Source organism: Rhineura floridana, chromosome 7, assembly GCF_030035675.1.
Source record: "Rhineura floridana isolate rRhiFlo1 chromosome 7, rRhiFlo1.hap2, whole genome shotgun sequence".
Taxonomy (NCBI): domain Eukaryota; kingdom Metazoa; phylum Chordata; class Lepidosauria; order Squamata; family Rhineuridae; genus Rhineura; species Rhineura floridana.
In genome coordinates, this window is record NC_084486.1 from 23,058,368 (window position 1) to 23,082,216 (window position 23,849).

Here is a 23,849-nt window from a genome sequence, read left to right on the forward strand (position 1 = left end):
GCTCTACCGTAACGCTTCGGTTTTTAAATTATTCTTAATAAATCTATCTTATGTGTGTGTTTTCTTGGATGAGAGTTTGGTACTAAACCAGTTCTTAGCCAACTGGCCAAATTGCTACTGAGTAACTTTTGAGGTTTGAGGCTGAAGGGACAGAGAGCCTGACTTATATCTCTTGTCCTGATTGGATTTCAAAGGCTTTTGGTGTACAGCTTGGGAGTCTACTAATGCAAGTTGGGGCAGTCTTAAGGAGTGGTGCCAGCATTCTGTCTTGCAAGCTTGGGTTACCATGTTGATTTGGTACCTACTACACTGACAAGCGCTAGTCCCCAGGGTTTTGGAGCCAGCAGTTCTTGACACACACACCTAGCTGTGTTTGGACCTTGGACAGCTTTTGACCTTGCTTCTTATTCTGTCCCTCTATTTGGACTTTTGACTACTGTCTGACTGTGATTCTGGGATTGTCCTTCTTAACTCTTGGCTGCTCTGCCTGTGCACCATCTAAAGCAGGACATGTAGAGGTTGTAAATAAACAACAAAACAAACAGTAATAGGAAATGGTGCATGTTAGAAAGGTTGCGACCAAGGAACATGTTTATGTGTATGGTAAGGCAGTTCCAGGATCAACTGAATGCTTACTGGGCAGAAGTGATTTATAGTATGATGTGCTATCAATGACTATATTTTGGAAAAATGCATAGTTTCTAGGAAATAAGCAAGGATGGCCAAGAAGGAATAGCACGATTTTGTAAAAGATTTATTCAGGCCCAGCCAATGACAAAATTTCCTTTTAGAAGTGAAACAACAAATGGCACCCCTCTCCCTAAATGAGGATATATAATACCCATAAGAACATTCACTCAAAGGCAAAAAAACCCCCTTGCAGTTTAAGAACATACCTATAGCTAACAGATACTTCTATCCAACTTTAAAAAGCAGGGAAATTGGGCCGCTATAGTGAATATACCAGGACAGCAGGAGACCTGACCTCTCTGAGTTATTGTACTGTCTTACAAATTTGTAAAAATGCAAACACAATTTCGGTTGGTCTGAGACCCCAAACCAGCTGCCTGAGTTCACTCTGTTTAATTGTAGGGTCAGCCTGGTATATATTAATGGCAACTAAAATATTTGAAAGTCAGACTCTAAAAGGAATAAATAGATCCAGGTATTAGAAACTGGCTAACCATAGTGTGGGATATCATAGTTACCAGACATGGGAGAAAAGACCAAAGTAAATAAATGGGGTGGGTGCGGGGGTTGAAATGGTGTGTGTGTATCTTTTGTTCTGGAAAAATACGCGATTTGCTTTTTAAGTACTACTGAAGATCATTATGTATACAGCATTATTCATTGTATGTTGCATATTTAAGGAATGAATTATTATTATTCAAAAATGAACTGGAAAGGGAGAGTTCTGCGCTGGTTGGCAGATAGATGGTGTCATGGTAACACACATTAATTTCAGTTTATAACATCCATGATGTTAGAATAAACAGACACTGCTTATGGATGGCTTAGAACATATTTTGCTTGCTGTTATTTTATATAACTCATATAACCTGATCTTCCCCTTTCACAAATTACGTTGAACTAGGGGGAATGGAATTGTGCCTGCTTGTGGCTAGTGGTTGCTCCTCTGATCTGCATATGTGTTTGGCAGAAGGTATGTGAGGCTCTGTCACACCTTTACCCAAACATGCATGCAGGCTGGCACAATCCCACATCTTCCTGTACACATGTTCAGCATAGTGTGAAAAGAGCTAATATGACAAATACAAGACTGCCATGCAAACAGCATTCCCATGCCATGTTCATCCCCTCCAGGCTGATATCTAGGGATATTTGGTGACAGACACATCATAATTGCACTGCAAATTCTGTATGTTTTAACCTGATTGTAACATTGCCTAGTGACTACCTTGTGTTAGGTGGCTAACAAAAAATTAATGTGCCTGCTCACTGTGCCATGGCATCTTGTCTAAACCAGGTGTGGAGAACCTTTTGCCCTCCAGATGTTTCTGAACTACAGTTCCCATCAGCCCCAGCAAGCATGGCCAATGGCCAGGGATGATGGAAGTTATAGTTCAGAAACATCTGGAGGGCAAAAGGTTCTCCACACCTGAACTAGGCCTCTCTGCCTGGTCCTTGGGACTCAGCCCAGGCCACATTTCCTTAAGTGCTTTTGCCAGGCTGGAATGTGTTGAGCTGTGGTAATGCTTCTTGCATGCCTGGATAGAGGTGCATGTATAGATACTAGTGCTGTGCCAAAAATTTATCCTGCATTTTTTAGGATCATTCTCCATCAATTAATGAGACAATAAACTGAGAATTATCAAAGGGGAGTTAAAATTTTGGTGAAATTCTTATAGGAGTGTGGAGTTCTTGTGGCACTTTACTTTTGAGGTTGTCAAGGGGTGTTAGTAAGTGTCAATTATTTCATTCTATAAATTGTACTGGAAAGAACAATACACACAACATCCTTGGCTGCCCTGCAATGATAAGGGGAACTCAAAACTTTGCACTCGCCAAAATCCTAAATAAATTCTCAAGTGCTCTGAGAATGAGGCAGAAGAGTAAAAGCCTCATTCTCAGAAGACTTTTGAGAAATTGGAGGACACATTTTGGCATAACGTTAATAGAAGCCTCTGACTTTTGCAAGGCTGGACTGTAGCCTATACATCTGCTGGCCTGCCATTTTTGCCTCTGTCCCTATCCACTTTTGCATCTGGCCCCACTCACCACTGGCATGTGCCTTGCAGAAGGTTGCCCACAAGTGTGTGCACCACCATAGGCTGAAAAAAGCTCTCTGTTCCTGCTGTATATAGAGAAGAGGGAAAGAGCAAGACATGAGATGAAGTTTTTTTGGTTGCCACCTTGTGCGCATCGTAATGTCTAATGTTTTCCGCCCTGAGCTCCTACTGGGAGGAAGGGCAGGATATAAATCTAACAGATTTATTCATAATAATAAATAAATAATTCCAGCCTCAAAGTGACTTGTATGTGGTTCTGTTTCGAACAGTGTACATGGGCAGACCCAAAGACAGACCTTTTGACCGTTGTCTGTCCCTTCAGACTATTTTATTGGATTTAAGGGCTCTCTTTATCAGCTGAATGCATAGAATATTTTTTTTAAAAAAATGTTCATATGCGTCTAGTGACATTCAGATTTTGTTAGTATTCATTCCTCTCATATCTCTGCCCAACTATTACTTTGTTCAGTTCAAGCTTTAGAAGAAGCATTTGCATAATGTATCACATTTCAAACAGTTTCCTCCCTGTTATATAAAAATACTTAATCTGTAAGTAGACAATTTTATGACTATGCTTGCATAGAAATTCTGTTGCATTGTTGAACTGACTTATCTGAGCTAACAGGAAGTAACTGCTTGATCTGCATGTGAATTAATATTACATAGCAATGTATAATCAAAGGGAGAGAGAAATGAGAGAGCCTGTCTTGGACAAGGCGACCCTTCTAAGGTGACTCTAAATTGGGGTGGGGGTGGGGGTGGAAAAGGCTTCAGCTCTAAGACAGCTTTCCTGCAGCTATTTCAAGCTATAACATTAATGTATTTTGCTCAATTGTACTCAAATGGATGGATAAATCAGGTCTTCTTAAGCAGAGCTATCCCAGTGGCAGTGGGTGGCTGCATGTCAGTGGGGCAGTGGAATCCATGGACAGCTTCTTAAACGTCTGGGCTAAAACCCAGAGCGAATTCCCACTGACATGAAGCCACCAGACACCACTGAGCTATCCAATGTGGTACCATCCAGATGCTGTTGAATTACAAGTTTCATCAGCCTCAGCCAGCATGACCAATGATCAGGGATGATGGAAGTTGTAGGCCAGCAACATTTAGAGAGCGCCAGGTTGACTTTCCCTGTTCTTAAGTATTGTTAATCTGTTCTGTTGTATAATCATTACATAATTAATATTTAAAATAAATAAATCTTTTTTAAAAATTTTATCTTCTTCTGTGCCCTGGTTCTGTCATTGGCCTGTAGCAATGCCCTTCAATGCGGTGAGTACCAGGTCTTGGGAGAATGCACCTGACAACAAGGAGAGCTAAAGAAGATGCTGAAAAAGGCAACCTAAATATCAAGGGATGGGGACAACTCCCTCATGTGGAAAGCTTACAGCGTTTGGGGATTTTTAACTTAAGAAAAAACTGGGAAGTATGCTTCCAAATACCAGTTGCTGGAAACCACAGGAGGAGAGAGTGATCTTGCACTCAGGTCTTGCTTGCGGGCTTTCCATGTGTATCTAGTTGGCCAGTGTGAGGACAGGAGACAGGACTAGATGGGCCACTGGCCTGATCCAGCAGGCTCTTCTTATGTTCTTATGTGGGTAACAGGACATGATAAAGGTTTATACAATGATACACAAGGTGGAGAAAGTAGATAGAGATAATATTCTCTGCCTCTCATAATACTAGAACCAGGGTCATGCAATGAAGTTCAATTGTGGGAGTTTCAAGACAAACAAAAGGAAGGAGTTCTTCACACAGTACATATCTTTGACTGCTGCAATGCTTTATATGTGGGGCTGCCTCTGAAGTCATTTTGGAGATGGCAGCTGGTGCAGATTTCAGCAGCCAGATTGTTGACCAGGGTAAGTCAGTCTGATCATATAATACCAATTCTGGCACAACTGCACCAGCTACCAGTTAGTTTCCGGGCTCAATTCAAAGTGCTGGTTTTGCCATATAAAGCCTTATAAGGCTCAGGACTCCAATACCTCAAGGACCACCTCTCCCCATATTAATTAACTAATTAAACTTCTATCCTGCCCTTCTTCCCAGAAGGGGCACAGGGTGCCAAACAAAGAACAAAACACTAAAAATACATTTTAAAAATCTTTTAAAAATCTTTTTTAAAAAATATTTAAAACATCCTTCTAAAAAATCTTTAAAAGCATCTTAAAAAGCAATTCCAAACTAGATGCAAACTGGGATAAGGTCTCTACTTAAAAGGCTTGTTGAAAGAGGAAAGTCTTCAGTAGATGCCAAAAAGATAACAGATGTGCCTGTCTAATAATTAAGGGGAGAGAATTCCAAAGTATAGGTGCTACTACACTAAAGGTCCACTTCCTATGTTGTACAGAACCTCCTGATCGTATCTGCAGGAGAACCTTGCCTGCAGAGCACAATGATCAACTGGGTGTGTAAGAGGTCTTTCAGGTATCCTGGTCCCAAGCTGTATAGGGCTTTGTACACCAAAACCACCATCTTGAACTTGGCCCAGCAGCAAAGGGGCAGCCAGTGCCATTCTTTTGGCAGTGGGGTAACATGTTGGCAATATCCTGCCCCAGTGAGCAGCCACACTGCTGTAGTTTGCACCAACTTCAGCATCTGGAGCAACCTCAAGGGCAGCCCTGCACAGAGCATATTACAGTAACCCAGCTTGGAGGGTACCAGTGCATGGACCACAGTGGTCAGGCTATCCTGGTCCAGAAATAGCCACCGCTTCTTACCAGCTGAAGCTAGTAAAAGGCATTCCTAGTCACTGATGTCATCTGGACCTCTAGTGACAAAGATGGATCCAGCAGCACCCCAGACTATGAACCTGCTCTTTCAGAGGGAGTATGACCCCATCCAAAACAGGTAGTTGACCAGTTATCTGGACTCGGGAACCACCTACCCACAGTGCCTCCATCTTGCTAGGATTCAGTTTATTAGCCCTCATCAGGCCCACCATCAAGTCCAAACACTGGTCTATGGCTTACACAGCCTCTCCCGATTCAGAAATAGAGCTGAATATTATCAGCATACTGCTGACACTTCACCCCAAATCTTCTGGTGACTGTTCCCAATGGCTTCATACAGATATTAAACATTATTGGGGAGAAGATGGCACCCTGCAACACTCCACAGCACAATTGCCAGGGGGCTGAAAGACAATTGCCCAATGCTAGTCTCAGAAACTGACCCCTGAGATAGGATCAGAACCACTATAAAGCAGTGCCTCCAATACCCATCTCACCAAGTTGGCCCGGAAGGATACCATGGTGAATGGTATCAAAAGCTGCTGAGTGATCAAGTAAGAATAACAGGGTTGCACTCTCCCTGTGCTTTTTTCCGATAAAGGTCATCCATCAGGGTGACCAAGGCCAATTCAGTCCCATAACCAGGTTTGAACCCATGCTGAACCATGCCTGGACAACAGTGGTCAGACTATCCCACTCCAGAAATGGCCACAGCTGTCTTACCAGCCAAAGCTGGTAAAAGGCACTCCTATCCATGGAGGCCACCTGAGCCTCTAGCGATAAAGATGGATCCAGGAGCACCCCCATACTATGGACCTGCTCTTTCAGAGCGAGTACGACCCCATTCAAAGAAGGCAACCGACCAATTATCCAAACTCGGGAACCACCAAACCACAGCATCTCCATCTTGCTAGAATTCAGAGTCAGTTTATTGGCCCTCATCCAGCCCATCACTGAGTCCAGGCAGCAGTCCAGGGCTTGCGCAGCCTCTCCTGATTCAGATGTTACAGAGAAATAGAACTGGATATTATCAGCGTACTGCTGACACCTCGCCCCAAATCTCCTAATGACCACTCCCAAGGGCTTCATGTAAATGTTTAACAGTATGGGGGACAAGATGGTACCCTGCAGCACCCCACAGCACAACTGTCAGGGAGCCGAAAGACAATCACCGAATGCTATTCTCTAAAAACAACCCGGGAGATAGGATCAGAACCACTGTAAAACAGTGCCTCCAATACCCATCTCACCAAGTCAGCCCAGAAGGATGCCATGGTCAATGGTATCCAAAGCTGCTGAGAGATCAACTAAGAATAACAGTGTTGCACTCTCCCTGTCCTTTTCCCCATAAAGATCATCCATCAGGGCAACCAAGGCCGATTCAGTCCCATAACCAGGCCTGAAACCAGATTGGAATGGGTCAAGAGTATTTGCATCCAAGAGTACTTGCAATTGCTGTGCCACAACCCTCTTGATCACCTTCTCTAAAATATGAACCAACCTGGGCCCTGCAATTGTCATTGGAGGCCCATCTTCGTGTGCCCCCTCCACAAGAGGTTCAGAGGGTGGCAACACAAGAAAATACCTTTTCAGTGGTGCCCCCCCTCGCTGTGGAATGCTCTCCCCAGGGAGGCATGTCTGGTTCCCACTTTATTCATCTTCAGGCATCAGGCGAAGATCTTTCTTTTTACCCAGTCCTTTCCTGGCTATTGATTACCTCTTCTGTTGGGCCATTACCCATTTACCCATGGGGGGATGGGGGCACCCCCCCCCCAGAGCTGTGTTTTATCATTCCTAGGATTTTTTGGGGGGGAATTGTCATCTTTTTAATTTGTGACGTAACAGATAATGACAATCTCCATTTAAAGACTGATAGCTTATTTTAATAACAGGAGCAATTTAGGAATAGGACTCTGAAAAATTTAGTAGATAAGGCAAGTGCACAACAAAAGCATCATCTGGAAGAGCCCCTAAAACTCTGCTCGCTCAAATTTCCCTGACTAGATTTTTCATTATCACAATCACCCTATAATTATCCTGAAAAAAAACACAGCCTGTAAAGTAGCATGAGTCTTGAAGAGTTAAATATTAGAACTCTGTATTATGAACTAGAGTTAGACTCCACCCCTTGGACTTTCCTTTGCTCTGCTTTTCATTTTCAGCTGTGCTATCTCCTAAACCAGCAAAGAAGCATGTTTGTTTGCCTGCAGTAAGAAGAGTTTGTTTATTCTGCAGCTATTATAATGGACAGTCGAAAAGTAATGATTAAATAATTCTCCTTTTAATTTTAATATTTTAATATGCAGTATGAAGGTATCTCACAAGAGTGACTATGTTCAATGCTTCTTTTAAGTATTCTTGTGCATTTGTGTATTTTTAAATGTTCAGTTTGGTCTATGACCATAAATAAAAATCAATCAGTCAGTGCAGGATTGTTTATTGCTAGAGAGTGAAATAAAGAGATAAAGTGGTCTGAAAAAATGGCTACCCTTTACTCATTTAAAATACTCATTATACCCACATAGTGGCTATTTGTTCCTTCTTTTTCTTGATTACTTGATGGCAGAGCGTGAAAATAGCCCTAGAGGAATACAGGCATACCCCGCTTAAAGTCACTTCACTTAAAGTAGCCTCGCTATAAAGTACATCCTCCATACTCCACCATACCCCGGTTAAAGTACGCACGCTTTGCAATAACAGACACTTTATTGGCATGATGCCGCTGCCATCTAGTGGTGATTGCGTGCAGTACAAGTGAAGATAATTGCTTCACTTTAAGTACATTTTCACTTAAAGTACACTCTCCGGTCCCATTGCGTACGTTAAAGCAGGGTATGCCTGTAGAAATATTGCTGTGTACACTACAGTTAGCTAGCTAGCTGGCTGGACACCTAAGCTGTAACTCAGGCCTTATTTCTGAATTTCCCAATATGTGCAGCCAGGGCCGGCTCCAGGCATGCCGGGCCGGTGTGTGTGTGCGAGTGCAAGCGCACGGGGGTCGTGTGCGGTCCCCCACACCCCCACCTACCTGTCTCCTGTCTTTTACCATTGCCCTTAATGAAGATGGGGGCCACAGTTTCCCTAAGGGGATGAAGCCTCCGCCGCCATTTTTGTTGATGGCATGTGTGCATGCTACGCGCGTGCATCTCTGCCATCAACTAAGATGGTGTTGAGCCTCGGCTCTCCCTGAAGGAGCAAGGAGGGGAGAGGCATGAGTTCCAGGCGCCTCAGCTGCCAGAAGGCACGGAAGGCCCAGGAGTTGTTGAGTCTGCTCGTGAGTTTGGGGGGGGCAGTGAGCCTGAACTCCAGCCAGTTCTCACAGGTGGTGCGAGCTCCGAAGAGGAGAGTGCGCCACCTCCAGTTGTTCCTGAGGACCCGTCAGGGGACGCCCCAGAGATTGTGCCAACTCCTCTCTTGCCAAGCAGTTCCCAGGACGCTTCCAGCGTGACGCCCCCTCCTGACCTCGAGCCTGCAGCCCAAGAGCAGGTGTCTTCCGATGAGCTGTTGGAAACATGCCCCCTTCGCCTCGAGCCCACCGCCGCAAGAAACAGACAGGGCAGAGACAGGACTTGCGAAGGAGTCAGAGATTACGATCGAAAATGTTCCCTACTTAAGCTGGCAGTTTACAGAGGGGAGTTGCTGAGTCAACTTCCTTTAAACACTGCAGAGCGTGTCTAGAGTGCAAATAGGGATTTCTAGTGAGTAAGGCAGGTTTCTATATGAAGCGCAATGTCTTTGATGTATCCATTACTTTAATAAAGCAAGATTTAATTGCACCCGCGTCTCCGTCTCGTGGTTCCAGCTCTGGACGGGACAGATGGTGGCTGAGGCTTCAGTACCTTAGGGAAACCGCAGCCACTGTCTTCATTAAGGGCAATGGTAAAAGACAGGAGACTGGTAGGTGAGGCAAGGGAATGGCGGGCAGGCGGATGGTGCTGCGGATCGTGGAAGGGGAGAGGAGGGCCCCTCAGGGGCTCCTGTAGCTCCAGGGCTCTCGGGCCAGTGCCCCACCTGGCTTCCCTTTAGAACCGGCCTTGTGTGCAGCTCAACATGTGGCCTTTTTAGGGTTTCTGGACAGAAAAAGCAACCCAGCAACCAGTAAAAATAATTTCAATTGCTTTCCACAATTACTTTGCAATTGCTTCGTCCATCCTTTATATAGGAGCCAGTTAAAAGGTTTTTGTTGTGAACTGCCCTTCACCAGGGATTATTCCTCTTGACACCCCACGGTTGGTTCAGGAAATCCCCACCTAGTAGGACGCTTGCCTCAGCCTGGGTCAGATATGCTCTCTGCACAACAAGCTTCAGTTCTTCCACATTTTGTACCACCCACAAGGTGATCACTGGTGTGCCCTATTAGCGTAATAGGATGTAGGTACAGGAATTGAATAGGACCCTAATATGGTAGCACACATGACCAGTTAGACACGCAGGAATTTAACTGAACCAAATAACTTTATTAAAATACATAATGTTAAATACTATTTTGATGTATAGTCCCTATCTTCCCTACCTGGCCTACCCCCCTTTAACTAATATGTAATCCACCCTTTTACGCCCAGCTCACTCCCACAACACAGCTTTCCCCCTTCTACTCCAAATCCCAACAACAAAAAACTCCTGTCAGAACCATCTGTCTTTTATTCAAACCTCCCTTAAAACTCGTCACTCACACAGCCCGTCCCACCTGGCGGTCTTATATCACTCATGCTCCCTGGCATTCCATTAACTGCTTCAAACCCATAACACATTTAATAACAGTTCCCAGCTAGTGGTTTAGTTACAATTTTCGCTTGATTGTACAACAGGAAGGAAAATCTAAAGGCAAGGACAAGACTAGAAGGAGGGACTCTCAAGGAGGAGTTAACAAACACACCTTATAATATTTATTTTCTCTTTGCTGTTCCCTAAACTTGTAATGTGGACAAGTTTGTTTTTCAGGTGGAACCTAAAACTGAGATTCCTAATACAGCATCAAAGCCAAGTTCAGGAGCTCACTGTCATTACCAAAGAAGTTCAGTTCATGAACAATCAGAACACAGGAACAGACCACATGTGAAAGGGGACTCTAGCTATAGGCAAAATCAAACTATTGAGTCTGGTATTCCTGGGGATCTGTCAAAAAAAAAGGGTGAGACAATTCAACAGATTAAGCTTCATTCATGTAAGTGAACACACTCTCTGGATGGAGAAGGAGTGACTGGGAAGGTCACTGCCTTTCCCTTCTCCTGGCCTGGCCCTCAGCCTCTCCACCAATGGGGGGGGATTGGCTAGCACTATGCACCTCTTTTCCCCAAATGCCCCCAGCTAGAAATGTAACTGCCCCACCTATCAAGGAAGGCTGGCTACAGGGCTGTGTATACCTGCCCTTCGTTTGTATTTATTTGCATTGGTGGTGTTCATTTTGACTGGTTTTTAATTGTCAGAAGGGTTTTGGATTTTATTGATTCTGTTGTTTTTAACTGGTTAATGTAAGTTGCTTTGGATCATTTTGGTGAGAAAAGCGACCAACAAATATAAACAATAACAGCAGCAACAACAGTTAAAACTTTGGAATTGGTTATCATTATGTGTTGTTGGAAGCCACCAACTTGGATGGCTTTAAAAGGTACCAAGCAAATTCATGTAGGATACTGTTGTCAGTTGCTACAAGTCATTATGGCTATATATTACCTCTAGTGTCCAAGGCTGTATGCCCTTGAATATCAGTTGCTGGGGAACACAAATTGCTTGTACGTGTACCCAGTCCTCCACCTTTTTCAAGATGCCAATGATGTGGTCCCTGGCATGCATGCTTCTGAGACTTGGTCAGAGCCCACTGAGTTCATTGTGAGGAAGAGTGGGTTATAAATATTTTAAATAAATAAATACTGCAAAGGACATTACAGTAGCCCAGAATATCTGGGCCAGGCCCGCAGGTTAGGTTGAGATTCTCCATTCATTGAGCTTTTTAATTCTGCATGCATTGTTTCTCTTGTCTTCTTGTGTGGGAATAGACTATTTGAATGAAAAACAGGTGTGGGTGTGTTGTGGGAACAGTTTTCATATTTTCTGTGATGAATTTTAGTTGTAGGCAGGGATGTAGAAATGCCCATTTTGAGTTTTTATGCTTCACATAAAATTCCTTTGAGATTTTGCTTTAGGCAGGATCTAGTGGCAACCCTGCTTGACGGCTGACACAGATAACCACTCTTGGAAGGTTTTTCTTTGTTTACTGTTATCTGCAGTGATTTATTGAAGCTGTCCCTTTGTAATTATATTACACCACAAAGTATGCTTTTGAAAGAGTTGGGCACTACATTGGAATAAACATTGCCCTGAAGTCCAGCAACATGGGCTACCCTTTTCTTGTGCACTGTAGCATTCAGTCTCAGTGCAGGATGTGGCCTGTTTGGACAAGATCAGATTTCCATAGCCGGCCCCATCCCTTTGGGTGATGGTGAGAGATTGCTGATGAAAGCCCAATTCCAACACTAGGTGCCCCAACCTGCAAAAGACATCTAGGTACTTGCACACGATAATTATTTTATCTGTGTAATCTTGTCATGGTGCACTCTTTCCAAATCATAATTTATTGTATCTTTGTTCTCTCTTTCTTCATTCTAATTTTCAGTGCCTAACATATGGGGGTGGGGAGAGATGGCATTTCTCATTTTTAATAATGCTTGCAATTTGGAGGATATTTTCTCAAAGAAAAATGTGTTAAGTAGCAGTTGCAAATGCATGGAATAATGGGTCTAATTAATTTGTCAAGTCTCTGCTAATTATAGTGTGTAATATGGCACATTTTTGATTTGATGGAGTATGTACATAAACATTGTTTTCACTTCCTAAATGCTGCATTAAAATGTACATTGAAAGCAAGATGGTTAATGGAAAGTGATTTGCAGCTGACCAATTTCTCATTCTGACAGGACAGTGGTTTTCCTTTATGTATACTATGCTTTATTTGTTTCTTTGCTTCTTGTTTTTCTTCACCACAACTAAGAAATACTCCTGCGCTGAAAATCTGTTTGGATCCTCAGTGCAATAGGAAGAAGGGCCAGTATGCACAGTATGGCTGCCACATGGAAGCCTCTTTAAAATGATTTCCCTTAGCAGCTGTCTTCATGTGGGAAAGTGCTCAGGTGCATTGGTTTCCCATTCAGCTCGGTCCGTTTTCTCCACACCACCACAGGCAGAAGAGAAAGGGGACGTTTTGTCCTCAAGTTGACTTGCAACTAGATTTCATCTAAAGTGAAATTTTGAGGCAAAATTTGAGGTTCTTGCTCAGAACAAAAGAAGAAACTCAAGAGGACACAAAAAGAGTTTTGAACATTGTATACCAAATCAGGTCGTTAGTCTTTGTGGCTCAGTATTTTATACAATGAATGGCAGAAACTTTTCAGTGTTTCAGTGAAGATTATTCACTAGCCCTAACTGGAGATGCCAGGGGTTGAACCTGGGACCTTTTGCATGCAAAGCAGAAGCTCTACCACTGAGCTACAGCCACTCTCTTGATAAGGCTAGTAAAAAGTTTCAGGGTATGGGGGCATCCACGCATACCAACCAGGGATGCACATAAAGCATTGCAGCATGTTGTTAGCAGAGAATGGCAAGCTCTCTGAAGCTGTTCTTGGATTAATTTGGAAGTGACCCAAGAACTTCTAGGGATTTTTTTTTTTTGGGGGGGGAGATCTTTTTATTGAACCAATCCAAGATTGAGGAAAAAAACCATCTTGTCTTTTTTGAGGCTGCGAAGAGAGCATGGATCATCCCTGCTCCTCTGTAGTTGCAGCAAAAATAAAATAAAATAAAAAACTCAGCTTGATAACTGACTATAGTATTTAATTTGTGCAAACATTTGCTTTCATTTCCCTAGGGATGCTGTAGGTTTCTCCGGTAAGTCACTTTAATTGGCTACCATTTCAATAAAAGGACATTCTGAAATGGAAATATTAAAAATTAAACGAATTTAAAAATTATCATTGCTTACATCTCTGATAGAGTGTTAGCATTTTGCCATTTGCAAATGCTGTGAATATTTTCTGGAAAAAATAATATTAATTTTGAATATGATTGCATCATCAAATAGCAACTATTTCAAGAAGGCAATGTATATGGAGAATTACTAAAATGAAATGTAGCTTGATGTGGTGAGCTTTATTGCCTCAGGGAATGAAACGTGTAAATTATCCTTCATTTATACATAGTTATGATGATACACAGAGTGGTGTTTTACAGCATTGCAACTGTATGGCACAACTGGGGTCTATCCATTCTATCATAATGTGTATATATTGCAATACTATGGTAATATTTATTACTGTCAAATACAAGCCATGTAGGTTTGCAGCAGACTAGCTGTCCTCACTATATTGGCTACCAGAGCCACAACCCCATAGCCAAGGGCCACATTTATTTATTTTATTTTTTTATTTATTAGATTTATTAGTCGCCCATCTGGCTGGTTGTCCAGGCACTCTGGGCAACATACATAATAAAAACATATAATTACATTAGAATATTAAAATCAACAGTAAGTAAAACCTAACCCACCCCAAAAGCCTGCCTGAAGAGCCAGGTCTTCAAGGCCCGGCGGAAGCTCATCAAAGAGGGGCCATGGCAGAGATCATTTGGGAGGGATTTCCAAAAGGTGGGGCCACAATTGAGAAATCCCTCTCCCTAGTCCTCACCAGTCTAGCTGGTTTAACTGGTGGGATGGAGAGAAGGTCTTTTGAGGCTGATCTTGTTGAGCGGCATCGCTGATGATGCTGGATGCGCTCTTTCAGATAGACTGGGCCGAAACCATGCAGGGTTTTAAAGGTCAAAACCAACACCTTGAATTGGGCCCGGAAAATAACTGGTAACCAGTGTAACTCCTTTAACACTGGAGTAATGTGATCTTGCTGGCGGCTGCCTTTAATCAGGTGAGCCGCTGCATTCTGTACCAGTTGCAACTTCTGGACTGTTTTCAAGGGTAACCCCACATGAGTGATCTGCACAGCTAGATGAGTTCTAGGGTTCAGATAAGCACAGAACAACTTGGAGCTGAAAAGAGGAGGACAGGGCAGATTTTCATGCAAGGAATCCTGAAGTGCTTCCTTGGCTCTGGCTAGCCACACACCTTATAATAGTTGAATTAGCAGGCATCCCAAAATGAAAAGTGCTGCAAGCAAGCCATAGGAAATGAAAGCAGTATGGTGTCTTGCAGCACAGAGTACAACTCACAATCCAGCCACACTGTTGTTCCAGCTCCTTGAAGGTTTACTTGTACATCATACCCAACACTGCTAAATGGCCTCCTGCCCCTAGATTAGTTTCCTATGAGCTCCTCCTGTGCAACAATGTTCTCAGATGCAGCAATGGCACATGAAGAGGGATGCAGAGATAGTGATGGCCTCCCAAGAACAGCACTATGTTTGCCAAAATGGTGCATTGCAGTGATGAGGTCACAGGGGCTCCTGCAGGATTCCACTAGCCCCAACCTGGAGCTCCTCCCCTGCCTTTCCCTACCCCATGCTGTCCGGGTGAACACAATGCTGCTGCCATCAGGAGGGCAGGGGCATCACTACCGGGGTGTGGAGGGTGCGGACTGCACCCGGGTGACACCCTGAGGGGGGTGACACCCAGAGCCGCCCCACCCCACGCCATTGCCCGGCAAAGGAGCTGAGAAGCGCTCTGGGTCTGCGCAGCCAACTCCTCCTCGGAGGTGGGTGGGAGAGACTGAAAGCAGGCGCCCGCTCACTGGCGGTGAAGCCGGGACGGGCCTTCCACCGCCAGCCTGGAGCGTGTGGTGAGTGCATGAGTGCATGCACGCTTGCACACGCAAAAACAGCCACTCCATCCATGCACCTGGGAGGGCATGCGCCGGAGGTCCGCGCCCCCCCGCACTCCTGCTAGTGATGCTGCTGCAGGAGGGCACCACTGCCTCTCTGCCCCCTCTCCCCTGTTGTGTCTGGCTGTGTAAACTTCAAAACTGAAAGGGAAAAGACCAAGAATGAGGATAAAAAATGCTGCCTAAAAAAAACTTGACACCATGTTATTTCTGATTGTGGGTGATATCACAATGTTAGTGATACTCAGGACTATGACTTAGTTGGATATCACCCTATGCGTGCAAATCCTTTTTTAATGTGATTCCATTGTGCAATTCTTTTGTAAGCCACTCTTCTTGCAGCTATGAAGTAAGGTATAAGTACTCCAAATAAATTAAAGAAAGACAGAAAGAGAAACTAAAGCTCCACCATGTGGCAATGCTGTTTGCATAACTTGACTTTGCACATGAGAGTGATGGGTGTTCATGATGCTACCCTGCTACATAAGCACAGTATCCCAAGGCAGCTTGGTTTGTGCTGCAAACACATCATAGGCTGTGACTTTGCAGTGGCACAACAGATGCTGTGCCCTCATCCCAAATATGTGTTTGCTTCTGAGGAGAACTCACAGGGACCAGCTAGTAGTCTTAACAGCAAAACAGTTCGTGATAAATGGCTTTGGAACAAAAACATTTACTAAAACTTGCAAGGAAGTCAGTATTTATTGCACATGGGCACTTGTAAATCTAAATAAGTTATCTTCATAGTAGGAACACTGATGAACCAGTTAAAATTTATGGACCAGATAAAACTGAGAGAATTGAGATTTTAAAAAAACTAATTAAATTAGAAAAGATGTGATTGTATCAGAGGCTAATGATGTACACTGTTTCAAGGGAACTGAGTATATCCAGATTGTACTGCTCTTATTTATGTCAAGTAGTACCTCTTGTTTGAATGGTACCATTAAAATCAATAGATATTTTATTGCAACACAATGAAAGAGCTTTTATCTATATGTCTAGACATCCTGGAAGCTAATAATAATAGGTACGGATGCATTCACAACATGGCTGAAACCCAAATCTCCTTCAGGCTTTTGACTAAACAAGCTCCATGCCAGTGAGGCAAGGGAAGGTGTATTCTATTTATATGTAGGGGGAAAGTCTCATATACTGTCCCACACACTGAGCATGTGGAAATATCTTCTTCCTCTATTCTATAATGTGAGGGTCACTAGCCAACATCCACAGGCACCATGGTACCCACAAAGGCCTTCAGTGGCACCCCCAGCAGGTAGCCCAGAATCCGAGTTTCTATTTTTTTTAAAAAAAGTAAGTTTCTAGCCCTCCCAGAAAGAACATAATGGAGCAAAATATGCAGGTCCTTTTCTGAGTGATTTATGTCAAATGAGCTAGTCTGGCTGCTCCTGCCTATCAGTTTTTTTAGCCAATGACTGAAGTCAGACCTGTGATTGACCAGTGGGTTGTTTGGACACCAGCAATAGAAATGCCTTGGGATCCAAAAGAGATGCTGTTTTGCTCTCCCTTTTAGTGCACTTTTTCTGCTTCTGTCTTTTTTTTCTTCTGGTCCGTTGAAATCTCCATAGTTTGCCCTTCCTTTTCTACTAGCAACCAGGATGCATCATTCCTGTGCTGGGTTTGCCTGAGATCAGGTAGTGCCTAGAAAATATTTTCTGCAAATACTACTACATAGTGGGTGAATGTTAAAGAATCCCCCTCCCCACAAAAGGCAAATATGAAAATTTTGCAAAGATGCTTAGGCTTCCCCCCCCCGCTTTGCAGGAGCTAAAGACCAGGGACTCATTAAGAATTCACTGTATAGTTAACTTACAGTACAATGGTATCTATATCTACTGAGAGGTAGGTATTTGTCTTTAATGGGGCTTACTTTCAGGTGAGTGCAGGATGGCAGTTTAGGCTTTGGTTTAGAGTTGGCATTGGAGAAAAACTGGGTTCTTGTCCCTTTAACAATTGTATTGTAAACAGAAATTCACAGGTCAAGCCTTTTCTAGTATGTGAATATAATTGTGGGAAAAGCTTCACCATGGCTACTATTCAGTTTTGTGCTACTGCATGCCCCCATGCCCCATGCCCCCATGGGAGCCATTTTGTGGCTGGTGCCCCAGCACTCTCAAAATTTGAAATGAGCCCTGTGGTCCAAAAAGGTTGGCAACCCCTGCTATAATGTACTCAGGTAATTATGTAGAGCCGATGAAATCTCTTACCAGTAACTATCTGAGTGACCTTATTCTTTCTTTCTCAAGAAAAGTGGGTTTTAAGTTGCTGTTCACCATTGCTCATGTGCTAGAGAGGGAGCCTTTGGAAGAAGAGGCAGAAGAACCTGGGGGTGAGAAGATAGCAGTCCAAGTGAACAGGAACCTAGGAAAGCAGGACTGGAGATCCAGAGGAGAGGGGAGGGGAAGGGAAATTGGAAGGGAGAAAGGACAGAGAAGACAGATACCCATGATTAGGAGCTGAAGCAAAGAAAACTGCACACAAACTGATTTGAAATGACCTGCCAAACCTTTGGCGATAGACCTTCGGTGTAAATTAACGGGTCACCTTCTACTGTCACAGAGATACAAGCATCTACTGCAGATAATGTGTTGGGAGCGGGACATAGACCTACAATGTAACCTGGTGTGTGTACATAAATGTAAAAGTGACCACATCTACCAGCGCCCACTCAGAACAGGAATTCAAACAGGAATCCCACTCTGAGAAATTATAGGCTAACGTTCTGATGTCTTTTGTATGAGTGCAAAGTAAAATAACAAATTAATAATATGAGGGACTTGTAGTGTTTATATACTGCAAAGTGTTGATTAGATTGCACAATCAATGTTTTTCACTTCTCAGAGATCTTTCTCAGTATTTGTTTTGTCTTACTTTGTGCAATTTCATCTAGAACAAACTGAGCACTGTGAGGATAGATGCTATTTTAAAATGGTTGATAAGCTGGCAATGTTTGCAGACATCTTGGGGAATCAGAAAATCTGCCCTGGAAGCTGGGCCACATAGAAATTTCTAGAGGCCTGGGGCTAAACTAACCTAGGAGCCTCTTGGCACAAAAAAAATAGAATTGTGTATGCAGGGGATGTCTTGGTAATAGAGGCCCTTGGAGAACGTATTGTAATTTAAGCCAGAGGCCAAACTATACCTATATCTTGAAGATGGATGGGAAACTGGAGAGTTAGTTGATACTTGCATTTTCTGAACAGATGCTACTTGGCAACTAGTCAGCACTGGTTTGCTTTAAAAAACAAATTTGAAGGCTTTGAAAAAAATAAGGTTACAAAAATAGTAAATACAGCTTCCATCAATGTGTAGCTAAGCTTAACAGGAACTGATAAATCCTAGGCAGCAGGTATGGTTACCACTTTGCCCCTGGGCTTTAACAGTTAATGTGACGGCAAACATTCAGCAGGTACAACCTTTCCCAGTATGCAAATACAATGATAGGGAAAGTTCCTTGGAGGAAAGGTGGGATATAAATGTAATAATAAATAAAATAAAGAAAGGAGATCTTGTCACCATGCCTGGAATGCCAATGTGTGGCATAGTGGTTAAGGTGTTGGACTACGACCTGGGAGACCAGGGTTTGAATCCCCACATAGCCATGAAGCTCACTGGGTGACCTTGGGCCAGTCACTGCCTCTCAGCCTCATGAAAACCCTATTCATAGGGTTGCCATAAGTCGGAATCTACTTGAAGGCAGTACATTTTTTTTAGCTGGGATCTAGATTTCTGAACAGGCCTAACTCTTTCATGAGCTGACACAAGATCCCTGCCTCAGGTGACAGATCTCATAGGCAGAAGATTGATGTGTCCCCCTACCCCCACCTCCTCCTCTCCCAGCTGTCACGGGGCCAGCTGCCACTCTTTTACCCATGGCTGGCTTCCTGCCTGCTTTGCCTCCATCTGCTTCCCTGTACTGCCTGCTGGCCCCACCACAGTAGAAAGGCTAGCCCCATCACCACTACACTGCTGGCTTGGCTGTATCAGATTCAATTATCCTAGAAGGCAGAGCAAGGAAAAGCCTCCTATACCCCCAGTGGAGCAAATGCACTAGAGAAGAGAGGCTGGGAGAGTGCACAGAGAACCACCCTATATTTTGAAGGGGCAGGACCAGCTTTATGAAGACAGTTTCTCCTCACTCCCTTCTCAAGGCTCCAATTGTGGCAAGCTGCCAGGGCTGATAGCTTGACTTTGCAGATTACATGAAAGAAATATGCAACCCCTCCATCCTACCAGTCTTTGAACTTCTGCAAAGGAGGGAAGATAAAACCTGTACGGGGAGTAGCCAAAGCCTGGAATTCCACTGAAAACAAATAGGGTAGTACAGTTAATTAAAACTGCTGGCTGGCTGGGTAATGGCTTACATGTTATGGCTCAAAGTCGTCCAGCGTTCGAATGGAGTGCCTTGATGAGGCCTTAATGAGATTTGGAGATGAGGTAAGAAAGACACTGTTTGTTTATCTTCTTTTTTTATCATTAATTTTTATTCAAATTTTCAAAGACAAAAAACAAAACAAAACAAAAACAATTAAACAATAAAATAAAATGTCGACTTCCGATTTGTCGCAGATCAGTTATAGGTCTAGAATATATAACAATCCTATCTCTAAAATTATATTATAAAATCACTTTCCTCCAGTAGTTATCTTAATTAATCATCAAATCTCATAAACATTATTTTATTCTTTCCACAAAAAGTCAAAGAGAGATTTCAATTCCTTGAAAGATATATCTTTCAATTTTTCTCCAAATAAACATATCGCTTAATCCATCTAATTCAAATCTGTTAGGCCCAATAATTTCAATAGCCATTCTTCCATTATCTATATTAACTCCATCTTCCATCTTCAATAATCCTGTTAAGTCCAGTAATTTCAGTAGCCATTCTTCCGTTATCAATATCCCATAATAATCTTGTTGTCATAGCCATAGTCCAAGTAAACATATCAATTAATCCATCTCGTCAAATCTGTTAAGTCCAATAATTTCCATAACCATTCTTCCATTATCAATATTAATTCCATCTTCCATCTTCAATAGTCCTGTTAAATCCAGTGGTTTCAGTATCCATTCGTCCATTATCAGTATCCCATGATGATCTTGCTGTCGTAGCCAAAGTCATATAACAAGAGTCTGATGGGAATTTCCCCCATCACAAATATGTCTTTGCCATCAATTCTGAATATGTTGTTGAAATATTGTTGTAAAGTCACATCTCTGCTCTGGGTGCATCTCTGCTCTGTCACATATTTGTAGTTAATTCCATAAATTTTTTCCATGTCAAGCCCCATCACATCATTCCAGTCAAAAATTCTGAATATGTTGCTGAAGTATTGCCGCAAAGTCATATCTCTGTTCTTCTTTTTTACAAAATGCACTGGCTCATCTCTTAAGAGTTTCATTGACTTCCGGGAAGGGTTGCTTTGCCTGTGCTGCCTCTGAGCGAGCTCTCGTCTCAGAAGAAGCTTTTTCAGCTTTAAAATTAGTCAGAACGCTCTTTTTGACTGATAAAGATTTTCTCCCGGGCAGGGAGAAATGTAGAGATCAACCCCAAAACCTGTTTTTGTGGGGAGGACTGGATTTCATTTATTTATGAGAGAAAGTTCAAACTGCAATGCCGGACGGACTTTCATCAAGCTCTAGCTGATTACAGCGACACGTTTATCTTTTCTTTAAAGAAAAAACGGACTTTAACAGGCAGATAAGCATCCTTCTTTCTATCTTCTTTTTCCACTTGGCTTAAATTGGTGCAGCAAAAAAGATATTTGTCAATGAATCAGCTGTGAAGAAATTCTAGGTGAGTTTTGGCTTTTCTCTTTCACTAACGAAATTAAGGAGGAAAGAAATCGAAAAAGCTTATCTTTGTTTTTATCGCAAAAAGCTGTCCTGGAGGTGCATTCTAAAGATATCAACGGAAGAGGGATTTCTATTTCAAGGAGGGGGGGGGGAATTTTTTTTTTTGGTCTATTTCATTTTGACGAATCTGCTTGTTCACGACGCCACTAATTGTTTTGATGTTGGGAACTAAGTTTGTTTTGTATTCCTGAACACAGAGATAAGGCAGGCTGTATTGTCTACACTGATACAAGCAAGCCTGAAATATTAACCCAATTGTGGCTGAAATAATTTTTGTCTCTGTGGTTTTAAGAATGACAACCAGGAAAGTGAATGAGACCATGGAAGAAATTATGTTTCAGAAAATAATGGGTGAGATTGAGATAACGAAACAAACCCTGAGACAGGGTAGACAGGAGATGAAAATTGAACTTAACAAAATGACGCAGGAGCTTAAAGAAATAGTGGATTCTGTGAGAGAGGAGTTTGATGGGATAGGGAAGTTACAAGACCTGGAGATTGGAACAAATGTGAAATTTGAAAAAGATTTGGATTTTATGGATGTTAGAAATAAAGTTGACTGTTTGGAATTCAACGTTGTCTCTGAAGAAATTAATGAAGATTTTGGTGGTAAAGTTATCAATGTCTTGGATTATTTTCTGGACTGGAATGATGTGATGGAGTTTGACATAGAAAAAATCTATGGAGTTGGCTACAGATATGTGACTGTTTGTTTATCTTCGACCAGCAAAGAATATTAGTGCTAACTGGAGGTTTTAGGAGATTTAGATACGGAGCTCCCGAGATAGCTCCCTTCCTATGGCGCCATCTTGATCTCTCTCTATGAAGACAGTTGCATCAGTGATCCTGGCATGATGCTCAATGCTGTTGCCATCATCATAATTGGTGGGCAAGCAGGTAATGAAGGGGGTTGCATCCATGCCTACTGAATGCTGGGGGGAGGGCACCACAGGCAGCATACTCAGGGCCTCCTAAAACTTGGATCTGCAGCCTGGTTTCTGTTGTGCTAATACACCATCCTATAGTTCAAGCAAATACAGGGCTCATCCAGACGACTGCAAAATGTGTGACACGCCCGCTATGTCTGTTTATTATTTTTCGGTCGTCCAAATGACATCTCGTGCTGTTACGCATTTTCGCGGGTTAAATCTGCTCCTTGCAATACCGGCAAAAATGCGATTTGCTGTTTAAAATCGGGAATCATCCGCTGTGCCTTCAGGAGTTCGGATGCAATACCGTGGACTTTACAGCTGATGGGCGGTTCTTGGGTGTTTCCCCTTGCCCCTTCTCCTCATTCCAGCCAATCACATATCTGCACTTTTGCGCATGTGCGAGAATAAGCCCGGGAAAATTGAACCAATCATCGCAATGGTGGGGTGTTGGGGGGGGTCTGCAACTACTGTGCAGATGCATTTTATTTTTTGCCAGCCTGCAAACTGGGCGGCCGCTGTGGGTGAGATCTGCAATGTACAGCAAGCGAGAAAGCGGGGATGGTCGGTTTCAGCCTGCCTCTGGAAAGCTTTGTCAATTTCATTGTACTTGCTGGGGGTTTTGCCTCAAATCAGAAATGCATACATTCGTTTAAGTGTAATATCGCAAATACAAACTTAGAAAAGGGCTTCTGGTCTGTTTCAAGCCTGCTCCGGAAAGCTTTGTCAATTTCATTGTACTTGCTGGGGGTTTTGCTTCAAATCAGAAAAGCATACATTCGTTTAATATCGCAAATACAAACAAGGCAGGCGTGAAACCGACCAGCAGCCTTTCCTTCCAGGCCAGAACTCCTTTACAGCCATATTGTGCTTCGTTGCAAAGCGAGAGAGGAGCATACGTAATTTTTTTGCTGACCAATTGGTTGATAGGGGGAGGTTTTAGAGGCGGAGCTTGGAAAAAGCGAAAAGAATGTAGCGGTCTTACCGCTGCGTGTGCGGGTGCAAAAAAGCATTTTTTTTTAATTGGGAAAGAGTGAACTAAAAGGCAAAGTGAGGACTATCAGATGACAAACCGAATATGGAAACCTTGGATTATCCCGCTCCGTTTGGATAAGCCCAAAGTCTCCTGCACTTAACTCAGTAAAATTAGAGTTGCAACTGAATGGTACCTAAGGCAGACATTGAGGTGGATTTGAAGGGATCTTGTTCCACAGTGTTAAGGGCAACTGAAATAATTTCAATAAGCTCTGTGAAATTTTCCATCTGAAAAGTCTTGAGTGGGCTCAACCTGTTGGAAGTGGGGCAACAGCAACTCCTGTTTGGGTTCTTTTGTTTGTAAACCAGAAGGGAGATAGAGTTAGGGTCCTCCAGCTGGCTAGGCTTGCCTACCTTCACCTGTGCTGTTCTCTTCCTAACTTCCTTCCGTTGTAAACTGATATGCTCAGGGAAGCTTATCTGCCCCTCCTTCCTTTGTTCCTCTTCTTCGACTGTCCGAGGAAAGAGGAGACATCTTTGTCTTTGCTCTCTCTCCTGAGCCATGAGGGCAATACCCATGTCTGGGCATTGCGCCTCCAACTTAGTTAGTTAGAACTAAGTATGCCTTTCCTATCTACTATGCATTTCTGTAAATAAAGTAGCTTTTCTTATTTTACTTAGTCTTAAGTCTCAGTGATCCTAATGCAGGGTAAAAGCTGCTACTTAGGTAAATACACACACTGGCACAACACCCATCTCAGACCGC

General features: G+C 43.0%; 1 protein-coding gene across 4 annotated transcripts in view; it reads left to right on the forward strand.

The window, feature by feature from the left end:
• GRID1 (glutamate ionotropic receptor delta type subunit 1) overlaps positions 1–23,849 on the forward strand; it is a 1,096,368-nt gene that overhangs the window by 756,499 nt on the left and 316,020 nt on the right. The gene's annotated exons all lie outside the window — the stretch shown is intronic.